This window comes from Chiloscyllium punctatum, chromosome 18 (assembly GCF_047496795.1).
Source record: "Chiloscyllium punctatum isolate Juve2018m chromosome 18, sChiPun1.3, whole genome shotgun sequence".
In the NCBI taxonomy this organism is placed as follows: Eukaryota; Metazoa; Chordata; class Chondrichthyes; order Orectolobiformes; family Hemiscylliidae; genus Chiloscyllium; species Chiloscyllium punctatum.
The window spans coordinates 76949834-76964833 of record NC_092756.1 but is presented as its reverse complement, the minus strand read 5'-3'; the positions used below and the strand labels follow the sequence as shown (position 1 = coordinate 76964833).

General features: G+C 45.3%; 1 non-coding gene across 1 annotated transcript; it reads left to right on the top strand.

Annotated features, from left to right (window-relative positions):
* Window positions 1-7654: 7654 nt before the first annotated feature.
* trnar-ccu (transfer RNA arginine (anticodon CCU)) lies at window positions 7655-7727 on the top strand. Its single transcript has one exon. It is a non-coding gene; the product is annotated as a tRNA-Arg (tRNA).
* The last annotated feature ends 7273 nt before the right edge of the window (window positions 7728-15000 follow it).

Sequence of the window (15000 nt, the reverse complement as noted above, 5' to 3'; positions counted from 1 at the left end):
TGCCAGAGGAAGTGGTGGAGGCTGGTACAATTACATCATTTAAAAGGCATCTGGATGGGTATATGAATAGGAAGAGTTTGGAGGGGGATGGGCCGGGTGCTGGCAGGTGGGACGAGATTTGGTTGGGATATCTGTTCAGCATGGACGGGTTGGACCGAGGGTGAGTTTCTGTGTTGTACATCTCTATGACTCGATGACTGGAAGTGTCAGTCTGAGTAAATCCGTTGTCTAGCTCCTGGCAATGTGACCCCATTGGATGATGTGAACACAGCTCATGACCCCTTTGGCCAAAGCTACAGAACATTCTGTTAGATCAGGGAAAAGAAGGATATGAACACACACCTGGATGCCAGTCCCTGAGCAAAGCCTTGACTGGGATCTGCAGCAGAGCTCTGACCATCTGCTCCAAACTTGTTCATAAAAGCCCTAGAGTGAGGGGGACAAGCCATTCAGCCCAGCAAGTCCACACTCAGCCTCTGAAGAGCAGCCCATCCAGGCCCAATCCCTATCCTCTCACCCTGCATTCCCCAAAACCAATCCACCGAACCTGCACATCTTTGGGCTGTGGGAGGAAACCAAAGCACCCGGAGTACCCCACGGAGAGAATGTGCAAACTCTACACAAACAGACACCCAAGGGAGGAATCAAAGCCAGGTCCCTGATGCTGTGAGGCAGCAGTGCTACCCACTGAGCCACCATGCCATCCCCAGGAGAATCTCAGCAGGTTTTCAGCCATTGTGACTGTCCTGTCTCTTTCAGGAAATTTCGCCCCAATCCTGCAGAGCCCCAACAACTTTGTGCAAGATCATTTGAACCTCACTTCCCATCAACTGAATGCAGACATGGGGATTTTTATAATGGAGATTAGAAGTAAAGTTGCCAAAAGGCAAGCTATGAAAAGTTACCCACCCCAGCTAGGATGTGAACCCACAATCAGATTAGATCACTGACAGTGTGGAAACAGGCCCTTCGGCCCAACAAGTCCACACTGCCCCGCCGAAGTGTAACACACCCATACCCCTACATCTACATCTACCCCTTACCTAACACTACGGGCAATTTCGCATGGCCAATTCACCTGACCTGCACATCTTTGGAGTGTGGGAGAAAACCAGAGCATCTGGAGGAAACCCACGCAGACACGGGGAGAACATGCAAACTCCACACAGTCAGTCGCCTGAGGCGGGAATTGAACCCGGGTCTCTGGCGCTGTGAGGCTGCAGTGCTAACCACTGTGCCACCGTGCCTCGACATAGGATGGCAATACCTTACCCATTCGGGCACTGGGCTACGTTTGTGCTGTTAAACTGGCAGCCTTTAAATACTGCACCCTGATGGCTCATATTGTGTTTTTCTCAGTTTTATACTCTCACTAATTGTTTTTTACAACTTCCATCTCATGCTAAAAAATTGGCTGCTTGATAAATCGATCTAATCTCCCATTTCTCCCCAAACAGACAGACAAGAAATCCACCAAACTCCAACGTTGCACAACTCAAGTCTGAGGAACATGGAGCCGACAGCAAAAGGCTCAAAGTTATTGTAACGGTATTTGATTCGATTACATTACAGTGTGGAAACAGGCCCTTCGGCCCAACAAGTCCACACTGACCCGCAACCCACCCATACCCCGATATTTGCCCCGTACCTAACACTACGGGCAATTTAGCGTGGCCAATACATCTGACCTGCACATCTTTGGACTGTGGGAGGAAACTGGAGCACCCGGAGGAAACCCACGCAGACACGAGGAGAATGTACAAACTCCACACAGTCAGTCGCCTGAGGCGGGAAGTTAACCCAGGTCTCTGGCGCTGCGAGGCACCACTGTGCCACCGTGCCACCCACTTGTGTGCAGCACTTTCAAGATATTTGCAGTTAGTGGGGAAGGAGGAAGTGGAGATGTTGCAAAAAGCTGCATTGAGGACAAATCAACAGAATCATAGCGGGCATTCAGCCCATTGTGACTGTGCTGTCTCTTTCAGAAAATTCACCCCAAAATCTCCCAAATCCTGCAATTACTTTGTGCAAGTTTCTATTACACATCATTCGCCATAATCTCAACACAGGCACAGTGATTTTGAACAGAGTAGTTGAAAAACGCAGTCAATTTGGATCGTGATAAAGTTGGCATGAGACAAAAGTCAGCTACAAAGACCAAGCTTAAAACGTAACCAGCCCAGAGGGAAATTAAACCCACAATCCCACACTTAGGAGGACAGTGGTTTACCCGATATGCTACTAGGGCACACATAATCATTTGCAAGTGTAAAGTCTTGGCATCAAACAAGTGTTACAGCCCAGCATGTTCCAACATCTCAGATGACATGTTGAGGGATACACTAAAGTTTCAGTCAGCTGCTGCCAAGGTGTAACAGGGAAACAACACAGTCTCAGGTCTTTCTGACAAATTATCACATCGTTCTTTCAATTCTCAGATCCTCTTGGTGCCTGACAATGAACAGAGATCGGTTCCTGCCCAAGTACAAAATGCCTTTTTGTTCACAACGATACAGAAGCTTTGAGAAATGTTAACATTCCAATGTTTTGTTGGTTCTTATCTCTCTGCATAGACTGTATACAACTGATTTAGAATAAAGGAAAGCATACCAAACGCCTTCTTCACTGTCCTATCGATCTGCGACTCTACTTTCAAGGAGCTATGAACCTACACTCTAAGGTCTCTTTGTTCAGCAACACTCCCTGGGACCTTACCATTAAGTGCATAAGTCTTGATCACATTTGCATTAACAAAATGCAGCACCTCATACTTATCCAAATTAAACTCCATCTGCCACTTTTCAGTCCATTGGTCAATCTGATCAAGATCCCATTGTAATCCGAGGTAACCTCTTTGCTGTCCACTACACCTCCAATCCTGGTGTCATCAGCAAACTTACTAACTATACCTCTTATGCTCACATCAAAATCATTTCTATAAATGATGAAAAGTAGTGGACACAGCACCAATCGTTGTGGCATTCCATTGGTCACAGGCCTCCAGTCTGAGAAACAACCCTCCACCACCCCCCTCGGTCTCCGACCTTTGAGCCAATTCTGTCTCCAAATGGCTGGTTCTCCCTGTATTCCATGAGATCAAACTTGCTCCCTCAGTGTCCCATGGGGAACCTTGTTGAATGCCTTACTGACGTCCATATGGATCATATCTGCTGCTCTTCCCTCATCAATCCTCTTTGTTACTTCTTCAAAAAACTCAATCAAGTTTCCAAAGGAAAAGGAATGTTGACGACTCCGAATCAGTCCTTGCCTTTCCAAATACATGTCCATCCTGTCCCTCAGGATTCCCTCAAACAACTTGCCCACCACCGAGGTCAGACTCACTGGTCTATAGTTCCCTGGCTTGCTCTTACCACCCTTCTTAAACAGTGGCACCACGTTAGCCAACCTCCAGTCTTCCGATACCTCACCTGTGACTATCGATGACACAAATATCTCAGTAAGAGGCCCAGCAATCTCTTCCCGAGCTTCCCACAGAGTTTTAGGGTGCACCTGATCAGGTCCTGGGGATTTATCCACTTCTATGTATTTCAAGACATCCAGCGCTTCCTTAACAAATTCCTCTCCAACTAAACCCTTAACACTGGCAATCCTAGTGGATGTTTGGAAGGTTAAAATCCCCTACTATAATGACCCTGTTATGCTTAGAGATAACTGATATGGCCGAACAAATTTGTTTCTCAATTTCCCTTTGACTATTATGGAATGTATAATACAATCCCAAGAAAAACACCACTCCCCCTCCTCTCTTGCCTCCCTTTCTATCCTTCCTGTAGCATTTGTATCCTGGAACATTAAGCTGCCAGCCCTGTCCATCCCAGAGCCATGTTTCTGTAATTACTATGATATCCCAGTCCCATGTTCCTAACCATACCCTGAGTTCATCTGCCTTCCCTGTTAGGCCTCTTGCATTGAAATAAATCCAGTTTAATTTATCAGTCCTTCCTTATTCTCTGCTTGGTCCCTGCCTGCCCTGACTGTTTGACTCACTTCTGTTCCCAACTGTACCAGTCTCAGATTGATCTCTTTCCTCACTATCTCCCTGGCTCCCACCCCCTCATGTTACTAGTTTAAATCCTCCTGAGCAGCTTGAGCAAATCTCCCTGCCAGTATATTAGTCCCCTTCCAATTTAGGTGCAATCCGTCCTTCTTGTACAGATCACTTCTACCCCAAAACAGCTTCCAATGATCCAAAAGTGTGAATCCTTCTCCCATACACCAGCTCCTCAGCCATGCATTCATCTGCTCTATCCTCCTATTCCTGCCCTCACTAACTCGTAGCACTGGGAGTAATCCAGATATTACTACTCTCAAGGACCTCCTTTTTAAATTCCCACCTAACTCTCTGTAATCTCCCTTCAGAATCTCAACCTTTTCTCTTCCAATGTCATTGGTTCCAATGTATACACTGACTTCTTGCTGGCCCCTCTCCCCTGTGAGAACATTCTGCACCCTTTGTGAGATATCCTTGATCCTGGCACCAGGGAGGCAACACACCATTCTGCTTTTTCGCTGCTGGCTGCACACGCATTTGTCTGTGCCTTGGACTAGAGAGTCCCCTAACACAATTGATCTCTTAAAACCTGACATACCTCTCATTGCATTAGAGCCAGTCTTAATACCAGACACTTGGCTGTTCGTGCTACATTCCCCTGAGAATCCATCACCCCCTACATTTTCCAAAACAGCATATTTGTTTGAAATGGGGATAACCACAGAAGAATCCTGCATTCCCTACCTACCTCTCTTACCTTTCCTGGCGTTAACCCATCAATGTGACTATCTGAGACTTTCCCGGCTTCCTATAACTGCCATCCATCACATCCCCTTGCTTTTGTGAATACCTCATGGTCTCTAACTGTCTCTCCAACCAATCCATTCGATTTGATTTCTCCAACCAACAGCATTTATTGCAGACATAATCCTCAGTAACTGGTAAACTCTCCCTAAAACTCCCACATCCGACAAGAAGAGCATATCACTCTACTAAAGCCATTTTTGTTTCTTTCAATCTACAGACCCAGAAAATAGCACTGTCTTATTCCTCTACCAAACACTGCTCCAGGTGAAATTAATACTTATGGCTTATATTTTAAGTTTAATCAAGAGACATAGCTCAATAAAACATATAATCAAGAAAGAACCCACTCTACCCACCACTGCAGACTTACTGTAAGGCCACACGTAAAATATTCACTTGTCTATTTCTGTGCTGTGACCTCCCCCAAACAGGTTCCTCCAGGACTGGTTGTGAATTTCACTGTCTGTTAATTTTCCCAGACACACTCCGAGCAGACTGGTACTAGTTCCAAAGTGGAATGTATAAAATACTCCATTGACTGACTGCCTGCATTGACTGCCAGCAGATTGTGCAAATACAAATTCATCCCGAAGACCTATGTGTGTGTACACACGTGCATGAGAGAGAGAGTGAGTGACTATGTGCATGTGAGTGTGAGTGTGAAGAAGTATAAGCCTGTGAGTGTGTGTTTATGGGTGTGAGTGTGTGTGTATGTGTGAGTTTACATGTGTGTGTGTCTGTGTGTGTGTCTGTGTGTCTGTGTGTGTCTGTGTGTGTGTCTGTCTTTGAGAGAGTGTATAGTGTAGTGGGGTCCCCTGTAGTGTGACATGAGCCCAAGGTCCCAAGTTGAGGCCATCCCCATGTGGACCGAACTTGGCTATCAGCCTCTGCTCGGCCACTTTGTGTCGTTGTGTATCCCGAAGTCTCCCTTGGAGGATGGTCACCCGAAGCTCTGAGGGTGAATGTCCCTGACTGCTGAAGTGTTCCCTGACTGGGAGGGGACACCCGTGTCTGGTGATTGTTGCGCGGTGTCCATTCATCTGTTGTCATAGCGCCTGTGCAGCAAAGTCGTCTTGTTCAAACTTGGACATGAAAATATTGGCATCTTGATGAGGAAGTTAAAATGAACAAAGAGGGGTCAGTTCCATGCTTTGCTTCTCTTTCAGGACACATTGGGGACTCAAGGGTTAAACGTTCCACTCCCAAAGGCCTTACTGCAGTATCAACAGAAAGCCTGTCCTCTTCCAATACAGACAGAACATCTCAGTCAGGGGGGAGGCTGACTGTATCTCAGAAATAGAGCCGAGTGGAGCCACACATGGGGATTCCCCCTGTAGTCCTGGACAGAGGGATTTGCTATTTCCACACAAGACTGCTAGCCTTGGCCACAACCCTGTTAAACTGCCTCCCACTCCCATTGTCTTCCTTCCCCTCCATATTAGCATAGGGATGTGAATCCCCCATTTCCAGCCGGCAAAACCCTTCTGTTATCATCTCTTCACATCAACACATCACCGTGAAGAATATGATAATGAGCTTCTGTAATCTATTCACACGTTAGCACAGGACATCGCTGTTCATCGGGCTTTGTAAATTGATAATCACCTGCTTTAAACTACATTTAATACAATCACCTATGTGACGGATAAACCTTTTGTTTAATTCCTATAAAAGATACTGTCTCTGTGTGTCGGGCAGAGATTCATGGAGAAGTCTCATTCCAAGTAGACTCATGGCGACCTTTGGGGACATTTTGAATCTCTCACCAACTGTCCGATAATAAAGCATCCACCATTGTACAGAAACCTGTGTCGTCTGGATTTGTGGAACAAAGTGGACCGGCACGAGGGGGCACAGTTTGAAGATATTGGGAGAAAGGTATAGAGGGAATGTCAGAGGAAGGTTCTTTACGCAGAGAGTTGTGGATGCATGGAATGCGTTGCCAGTGGTGGTGGTGGAAGCAGAGTCATTCGGGACATTGAAGCGACTGCTGGACATGCACATGGAGAGCAGTGAATTGAGGGGTGTGGAGGGGAAGTTATTTTATTTTACATTAGGATTAATCCTCAGCACAACATTGGGGGCCAAAGAGCTTATTCTGTGCCGTACTTTTCTATGTTCTATGTTCTAAAATATACATCACCAACAGTACTCTGATAAACATCACTGTGCCTACGTTGAGCTTATGCACATGATGTGTAATAGAAACTTGCACAAGGTAATTCCAGGATCTGGGAGATCTTGGGGTGAATTGTCTGAAAGAGACAGCACAGCCTCAATGGGCTGAATGCTCACGAAGATTGTGTTGATTTGTCCTCAATGCAGCTTTTTGCAACATCTCCACTTCCTCCTTCCCCACTAACTGTAAATATCTTGAAAGTGCTGCACACAATAACATTGAGCCCTTTTCCTTCTGCTCCATTTGCCTCAAACTGTGGGTCTGCAAAGTTGGAGTTGAGTTGATTTCTCGACTGGGAGAAAGTGAACACTGCAGATGTGAGAGATCAGAGCCAAACTGTGTGGTGCTGGAAAAGTACAGCTGGTCAGGTGGCATCCGAGGAGCAGGGGAGTCAATGTTTCGAGTATAAGCTCTTCAGGCTTATGCTCGAAACGTCGACTCTCCTGCTCCTCGGACGCTGTCTGACCGGCTGTGATTTCTCAAATGACCGCCTGGGGCCAAATGGGAGGCAAAATCAATTTATCAAGCAGCCGACAATTTAGCATGAGATGAAAGGGGTAAAAAAACAAGCAGGAAGGATATAAATCTCAGAAAAACACACTATGAGTGGTCTCAAAGCAGTATGTAAAGGCTGCCATTTTACTTCTTTGTGTGTCACCCCAGTGGCCTAATGGATAAGGCACTGGCCTCCTAAGCCAGGGATTGTGGGCTCAAATCCCATCTGGGGTGTCTGACTTTTAACCCCAGTCTTCATGACTGATCTTTGTCCGAGGTCAAGTCGATTTCTCATCTCCCCGAGAAAAGTCCCCAGGTCTGTATTGGGTTGGAGGCAAATTGTGTGAGAAAAATACAGAATTTTCAGGGTGTGCAGGATATGGGGGTGAATTCCCAGAAAGAGACAGCACAGTCACAATGGCTGAAAACCTGACACTTGTCCAAGATACAACCCTCAGTCTGGTTGGAACTGGTTCTTCTGGAATCTTTGTAACTCTTTGATCTTAGCTGCACTGTTCTCTGGAGCTGATCGCTGCTGTTTAATTTAGTTTGGCCAATTTTCTGTCAGGTCAAATGCCTCCAGCTGAGGATCAATTGAGAATGCCTGATTTTGTTGCCATGGTCATGTGACCACACAGGATTAAGATCAGCTGCACAGTGAAGATTTCAACAAAATCAAAACCCCAAATACGATTTGAGCCCACAATCTCTGGTTTAGGAAGTTAGTGCCTTATCCATGAGATCACTGGGGCTCCAACAGATAGAGCTACCAATCTATGGACACAGCAACTTCTGTTTTGGTTGTGTTGGTGTCAGTCTAAGCTATATTCTGTCAACATTACCAGCTGAACCCCAGATTACCTGCATGTTTGGTATTTATGATAAGGTCCAATATGTCAATGGAAATGATTGAAATCTGGGTGTTCAAGGTTGGAACTGATGGGGCTGTGGCTATGCATTTGGGCCCTTACCTTTCTTAGTCAAGGTATTGAATACAATTGCAAGGAGGCTATGATGGAGATGTGAGGTAGTTAGGCCATCGTTGGAGAACTTGGAGTGCCACATCCACAGATTGGACAAACATTTGTGGGAAGGCAACTGCTGAAAATCACCAGGCTCTGAGTCAGAGTCGGGGTTCACCAACAGAGTTTATTGTCCAAGGAAATCCCAGAGCTCCAGGGAGAGAGCAGCACCAACAGCACAGTGGTCAGCTGTGATTCTTCTCTCAACCCGGAGCACATGGTCAAGATACTGTGATACATTTTGTGATATAATAGGTCAGTGATGAGGTTATTGTCTCTGTAACATGGCTTGTTTATTGTAAACATTGCAGAGTCCTCGATCGTTTCGGTGCAGTTATTGTCAGTTCCAGCATGGCCTTTGTTAATTTCAGTGCAGTTGTTGTCAGTTTCAGCGTCTGCGCGGAAGTCCGTTGCTGTAGTGATGGGCGCTAATCGCTCTTCCTGAGAAGGCCGATTACTGCAGCCCTGGCTATTATCACTCTGTATTGAGGCTGTAACTAACAGTTATCATTTCTATCAAAGGTGTTGTCTGACCCAGACCCTTTGGCGGGCAGTGTATGTTATTCATGTGTATTGTCTCTCCCATCCGCCTTAAACTAATCAACTCGGTTGTGAGTGCATTGTGCTGGCATTCTGGTGGCCCCAGGCAGTGTCTATGTTTGCTCTGCTGTCTCTCTCCATATTGTGGTCCAGTGGCCATCTTGTGTGCCAAGTGGCCAACTTATGGCTCAGCGGCCATCTTGTGTGTCCGTGTGCCTAGTGTCACCTTGCCCCGTGCCATCTCCCACTTCACTTTGTGGTCAAGGAGGTGAGGGTATTAATTGGAACAATCCATGGTCGGCCATTGGAAACTCCTTCTTGTCCCGATATAGGGCTGGCTCTCTTCCACAAAGTGGGGTCTCGCAAGTTAGGGCAGATCTTCTCTCTCTCCAGATTTTGTTTATTTAAAAAATATACTTTATTCGTAAAAATCAAATTGAAATGCAGACAAAGGTTCTAAATCAGTTGTGGACAGTCTATGCAGAGAGAAAAGAACCAACAAAACACTGGAATTTTGACATTTCTCAAAGTTCTGTGTCCTGAAAAAAACAGCATTTTGTACTTGGGCAGGAACCGATCTCTGTTCATTGTCAGGCACCAAGAGGGTCTGAGAACTGAAAGGACGATGTGATAATTTGTCAGAAAGACCTTAGACTGTGTTGTTTCCCTGTTACACCTTGGCAGCAGCTGCCCGAAACATTAGTGCATCCCTCAGTGTGTCGTGACAGATCTTGGAATATGCTCGGCTATAGCACTCGTTTAAGATCAACTATTCCGAGGGGAGTATTGTCACTGAGTATTTGTAGCTTAATGGGTAAGACTGTAGCTTCTGATGGAGTGGATTGGAGGTTTAAATCCCTTTTGGGGTGTTGACTTTTTAAGCTTGGTCTTTGTGGTGGCTGATTTTCATCCCATATCAACTCCATCTCAATCCAAAATGATTGGATTTTTCAACTACTCCGTTAAAAATCACTTGCCTGCTTCGAGATTATGACAAATGCTCTTTAGTAGAAACTTGCACAAGGTAATTCCACGGTTTTTGAGATCTTGAGGTGAATTGTCTGAAAGAGATAGTACAGCCACAATGGGCTGAATGCCCGCTAAGATTCTGTTGAATTGTCCTTAATGCAGTTTTTTGCAACATCTCCACTTCCTCCTTCCCCAGTAACTGCAAATATCTTGAAAGTGCTGCACAAAATAACATTCAGCCCTTTGCTATTTTCCTGTCTGCTCCATTTTCCTCAGACTTGAGTTGTGCAAAGTTGGAGTTTGGTGGATTTCTTGTCTGTCCGTTTGGGGAGAACTGGGAGGTAAGATCAATTTTATCAAGCAGCCAATGATTTAGCGTGAGATGGAAGGGGGAACAACCAATCAGTGAGAGTATAAAACTCAGAGAAGAACACAATATGAGAGGTTCGGGGTGCAGTATTTACAGGCTGCCATTTCAGTTTTGTAGATGTGGCCCCAGTGGTCTAATGGTTAAGGCACTGGCCTTTTCTGCCTGGAATTGTGGGTTCATGTCCCATCGGGGATGGCTAACTTTTAAGCCTTGTCTTCATGGCTGATCTTCTTTGTCTGATGTCAAGTCGATTTCTCATCTCCCCTGGAAACGTCCCCAGGTGTGTATTGGGTTTGGTGGGATGTTGTGTCAGAAAAATACAGAACTTTGTGGGGTCTGCAGGATATGGGGCTAAATCACCCCTCTCTCTATGTCGGATTTGGATGGATCAGTCAAAAATGTCATCTTTTTTTGAATAAAATCTCTAACTTGAAATAAACGAAAGAGGCCCCTGTTCGGTAGCTTGTGTTTCTGTGCTAACTGATCGAAGGACATCATTGTGTCTCCCTCAAACAAATCACCCACGCAAGACACACCCCTAACTGTCCAATGTTTGGTGATGATTGCAGTGAGAGGGTCATTGTGGAGAACCTTTACCCATCTTATAAAACCTTCGCCCAAAACAAACCGCTCCAGAGTATAGAAAAGGTACGGCCTCTCAACTCGGTCAAGGGCCTTCTCTGTATCTAGAGAAATCACCAATCCCTATATTGACTGTTGTTGACACACTTGAATTACATTAAGCAGCCTCCTAACATTATTGGAGGATCTGCGGCCCTTTATGAAGCCCGTCTGGTCCTCTTTAACAATAGAAGGTAACACAGTCTCCAGCCTGAACACAAGGGTCTTGGAGAGGATTTTAAAGTTCACATTTAAGAGTGAAATGGGCCTGTACAAAGCACAGTCCCCCGGGACCTTCCCTTTTTTAAGAATAAGTGAAATATTGGCCTCTGTCAGAGATGGCGGGAGACAATCATGGCTGCATGAGTCATTAAACATGTTGAACATCGGGCCTGACAATATATTTATAAATTTCTTCTAGAATTCGCTGGGAAGTCCATCAGGACCGGGTGCCTTTCCACTCTGAAGCTGCTTCACAGCCTCCTGCACCTCTTGCTCTGATAAGGGGACATTGAGAAAAGACTCTTGTTCGGGATCACACCCAGGAGCTCCAGATCCTTGAATAAAGCCTCCATTTTGGCCCGTCCCTCCTCACAACCCTCAGATTGATATAATTTAGAGTAATATCTCTGGAATGATACATTAATCTTTTTGGAGTCACACGTTCGGTTCCCAGACACTTCCCTAATCACCGTAATGGCTTGAGGGGCTCTCCTTTTCCTAACGAGATATGCTAACTATTTGCCAGGCCTGTCTCCATGATCATATAACCTTTGTTTTGCAAAAGTAAGCTCGTTCTTTGCTATCTGCATGTACACGGAATTCAATGCAGACCGCAGTGCCATAATCCTCTATAACTTGACCAACGAGGGCCTGTCAAAGTAGGCCTTCTCAGCTGCCTTCAACAGTGCTTCGAGGAGACGTTGTTGCTCACACTTCTGCCGCCTCCTACTGGCAGAGTAGAAAATAACTGACCCACTGGCATAGGCTTTGGCAATTACCGAAAGGAAGGATTGGCTACTAACCGAGTGTGAGTTAATGTCTAGGTACGCCCAACATTCCCGAGACAAACACCCCACAAATGTATTATCCTTGAGGATAAAGGGATCCATTTGCCAGTGCCTTAGACCCACTGTAACATCCTTAATCTTAACCAACAGGTACACTGGAGTGTGATCAGAGATGGTAATATTACCGATCGTACAAGGTGCCGCCAAGTCCAGGGTTGCCACGGGGATTGGAAAAAAATCAATCCTGGTGTGACATCTGTGTGGATTGGAAAAGAAAACCGTAAAATCCCTGCCTGTAGGGTGGAGACACCTCCAGATGTCCACCAACCCTCACTCCACACACAGAACCACTAATTGTTTAGTTTGTATAGAGGGTAACGGGGTGGGGTGGGGGGAGGGGGGCTTTGGGCAACCTCAGTAGTGTGCCCCTTTAACGATATGCCAGAACTCCAGACTTATCAATTTAGAAAACGCATCAAGCAAAAAGTTGAGGGGATGAGCTGGAGGGCAATAAACAGTTGAAACACCATATTCTTCCCCATTTATCAAGGCTATAAGAATTACAAACCTCCTCTGTGTGTGTCTTTAACATACTCTGGTAACTTAAATGGGAGATTCCTCCTCACCAATACAGACACTCCCCTACTTCTGGTATTAAATGATGTGAAGTAAACCTGATCAAGGTCATTCTTCTGTAGTTTCAAATGCTCCCTGTCATCCAAGTGCATCTCCTGTAACAAAGGAATATCCACTTTCTCCTTTCTAAGACTCAAAAGTACCTTCTTCCTCTTAATTGGTGAGTGACTTCCCTTGATATTCCAGGTTCACCATTTAATCAAGTCATAAGCCATAACCTTCTGCAGTAACATTTAAATTCCAGAGAGGAGGAACTCGAACCACAAATCACTGAGTCTTAGTGTCATATGATCCATCAAATATAAAAACTACACAAACTGAAACCAGTACATTTAACAAACCTACAAAACTTTCAAAGATTAAAAGCAATACAAACCACCATATAAAGTGCCAATGGCACTGAATAGGGGAACTCACCTCCTGCCCAAAGGGGGCAACTACCCATCCCAAACTGCCCATAAGTGGGCATCTAGCCATGCCAACCAGTTTCTCTCCTTCTAGCGAGAGCCGTACCATAAACACAAGCAGAATAGAAAGTAAATATACAATAGAATTGCAACATGAATAAAGAAAAAAAACATTTCAGATCGATGGGGTAAATACCCCACCCATCCTCTGGTATAACTTCACTTAGAAATTGAAAGTACACATCTCAACCGCCACCAAACACAGTTTAAACCAGATTATTACCAATCGGGAAAACAAGGAAAAGAAAGCTCCAACTGGACTTCCTCGTTTTTTTAAAAAAACAACAAAGATGTAACCAAACCGCGGGGGCGGCACACTGCTCAGCACTGCTGCCTCACAGCGCGAGAGACCCGGGTTCAATTCCCGCATCAGGCGACTCTCTGTGCGGAGTTTGCACATTCTCACTGTGTCTGTGTGGGTTTCCTTTGGGTGCTCCGGTTTCTTCCCACAATTCATAAATGTGCAGGTTAGGTGAATTGGCCGTAGTGTGAGGTGAAGGGGTAAATGTAGGAGTATGGATCTGGGTGGTATATGCTTCAGCAGGCCAGTGTGGACATGTTGGGCTGAAGGGCCTGTTTCCACACTGTGAGTAATCTAATCAAACAACACTATTTGTAGATATTAAATTGTTCAGATTCGGTTAATTTGTCCACAAAGTCTCTTGCCTTCTCCGATGTATCAAAGAGATGTCCGGATCCATGTAAGGTTATCGGAGCACCGCCGGATACCTCAGAGAGTACTGGATCCCAAACTCCCTCAGTCTTCTCTTGGCAGAAACATTATCCATCAGGGGGCGGGAATTAAACAGCCAGGGCTGACAAAGGAAGTCAGGAAATGTATCATAGGGAAAGAGAGAGCCCCAAAGTGGCCAAGAGCACTGGGAAATCAGAAGATTGGGAAGACGACAAAAATAAACAGAGGATAACAAAGACATAGAAATAGGAAGGGAAGGATCAAATATGAAGAGAGGCTAGCCAGTAATATTAGAAATGATTGTTAAAGTTTCTTTCAATACATAAGAAACAAATGAGAGGCAAAAGTAGAAATTGGGCCGTTCCAAATTGATGCAGGAAGGTTCGTGAAGGGAGATAAGGAAATGGCTGAAGAACTTGGTAAATACTTTGTGTCAATCTTCACAGTGGAAGACATGAGCATTATCCTAACAATTAAGGAGAGTCAGGGGGCAGATTTGAATATGGTAGCCATTACAAAAGAGGAAGTGCTCGAAAAGCTAAAAGGTCGAAAAGTTGATAAATCTCCCGGCTCCTGGTCTACATCCGAGAGTTCTGAGGGAGGTAGCTGATGAAATTGTAGAGGCTAGGGTTCAGTGTTGGGGCCACAGCTGTTCACTTTATATATTAATGATCTGGATGAAGGGATTGGGGGACATTCTGGCGAAGTTCACCGATGATGCAAAGTTAGGCAGACAAGCAGGTTGTTCTGAGGAGGTGGTGGCTGTAGAAAGATTTAGACAGTTTAGGAGAGTGGTCCAGGAAATGGCTGATGAAATTCAACCTGAGCAAATGCTAGGACTTGCACTTTGGAAAAAGGAATACAGGCATGGACTATTTTTTAAACAGTGAGAAAATTCTTAAAGCCAAAGTACAAAGGGATCTGGGAATGATAGTCCAGGAATCTCTAAAGGTTGACTTGCAGGTTGAGTCCGTGGTTAAGAAAACAAATGTAATGTTGCCATTTATCTCAAGAGGGTTGGAATGTAAAAGCAGCGATGTCCTTCTGAGACTTTATAAAGCTCTGGTTGGACCCCATTTGAAATACTGTATCCAATTTTGGGCTCCACACCTCAGGAAGGACATACTGGCACTGGAGCATGTCCAGCGGAGATTCACACGAATGATCCCTGGAAAGGG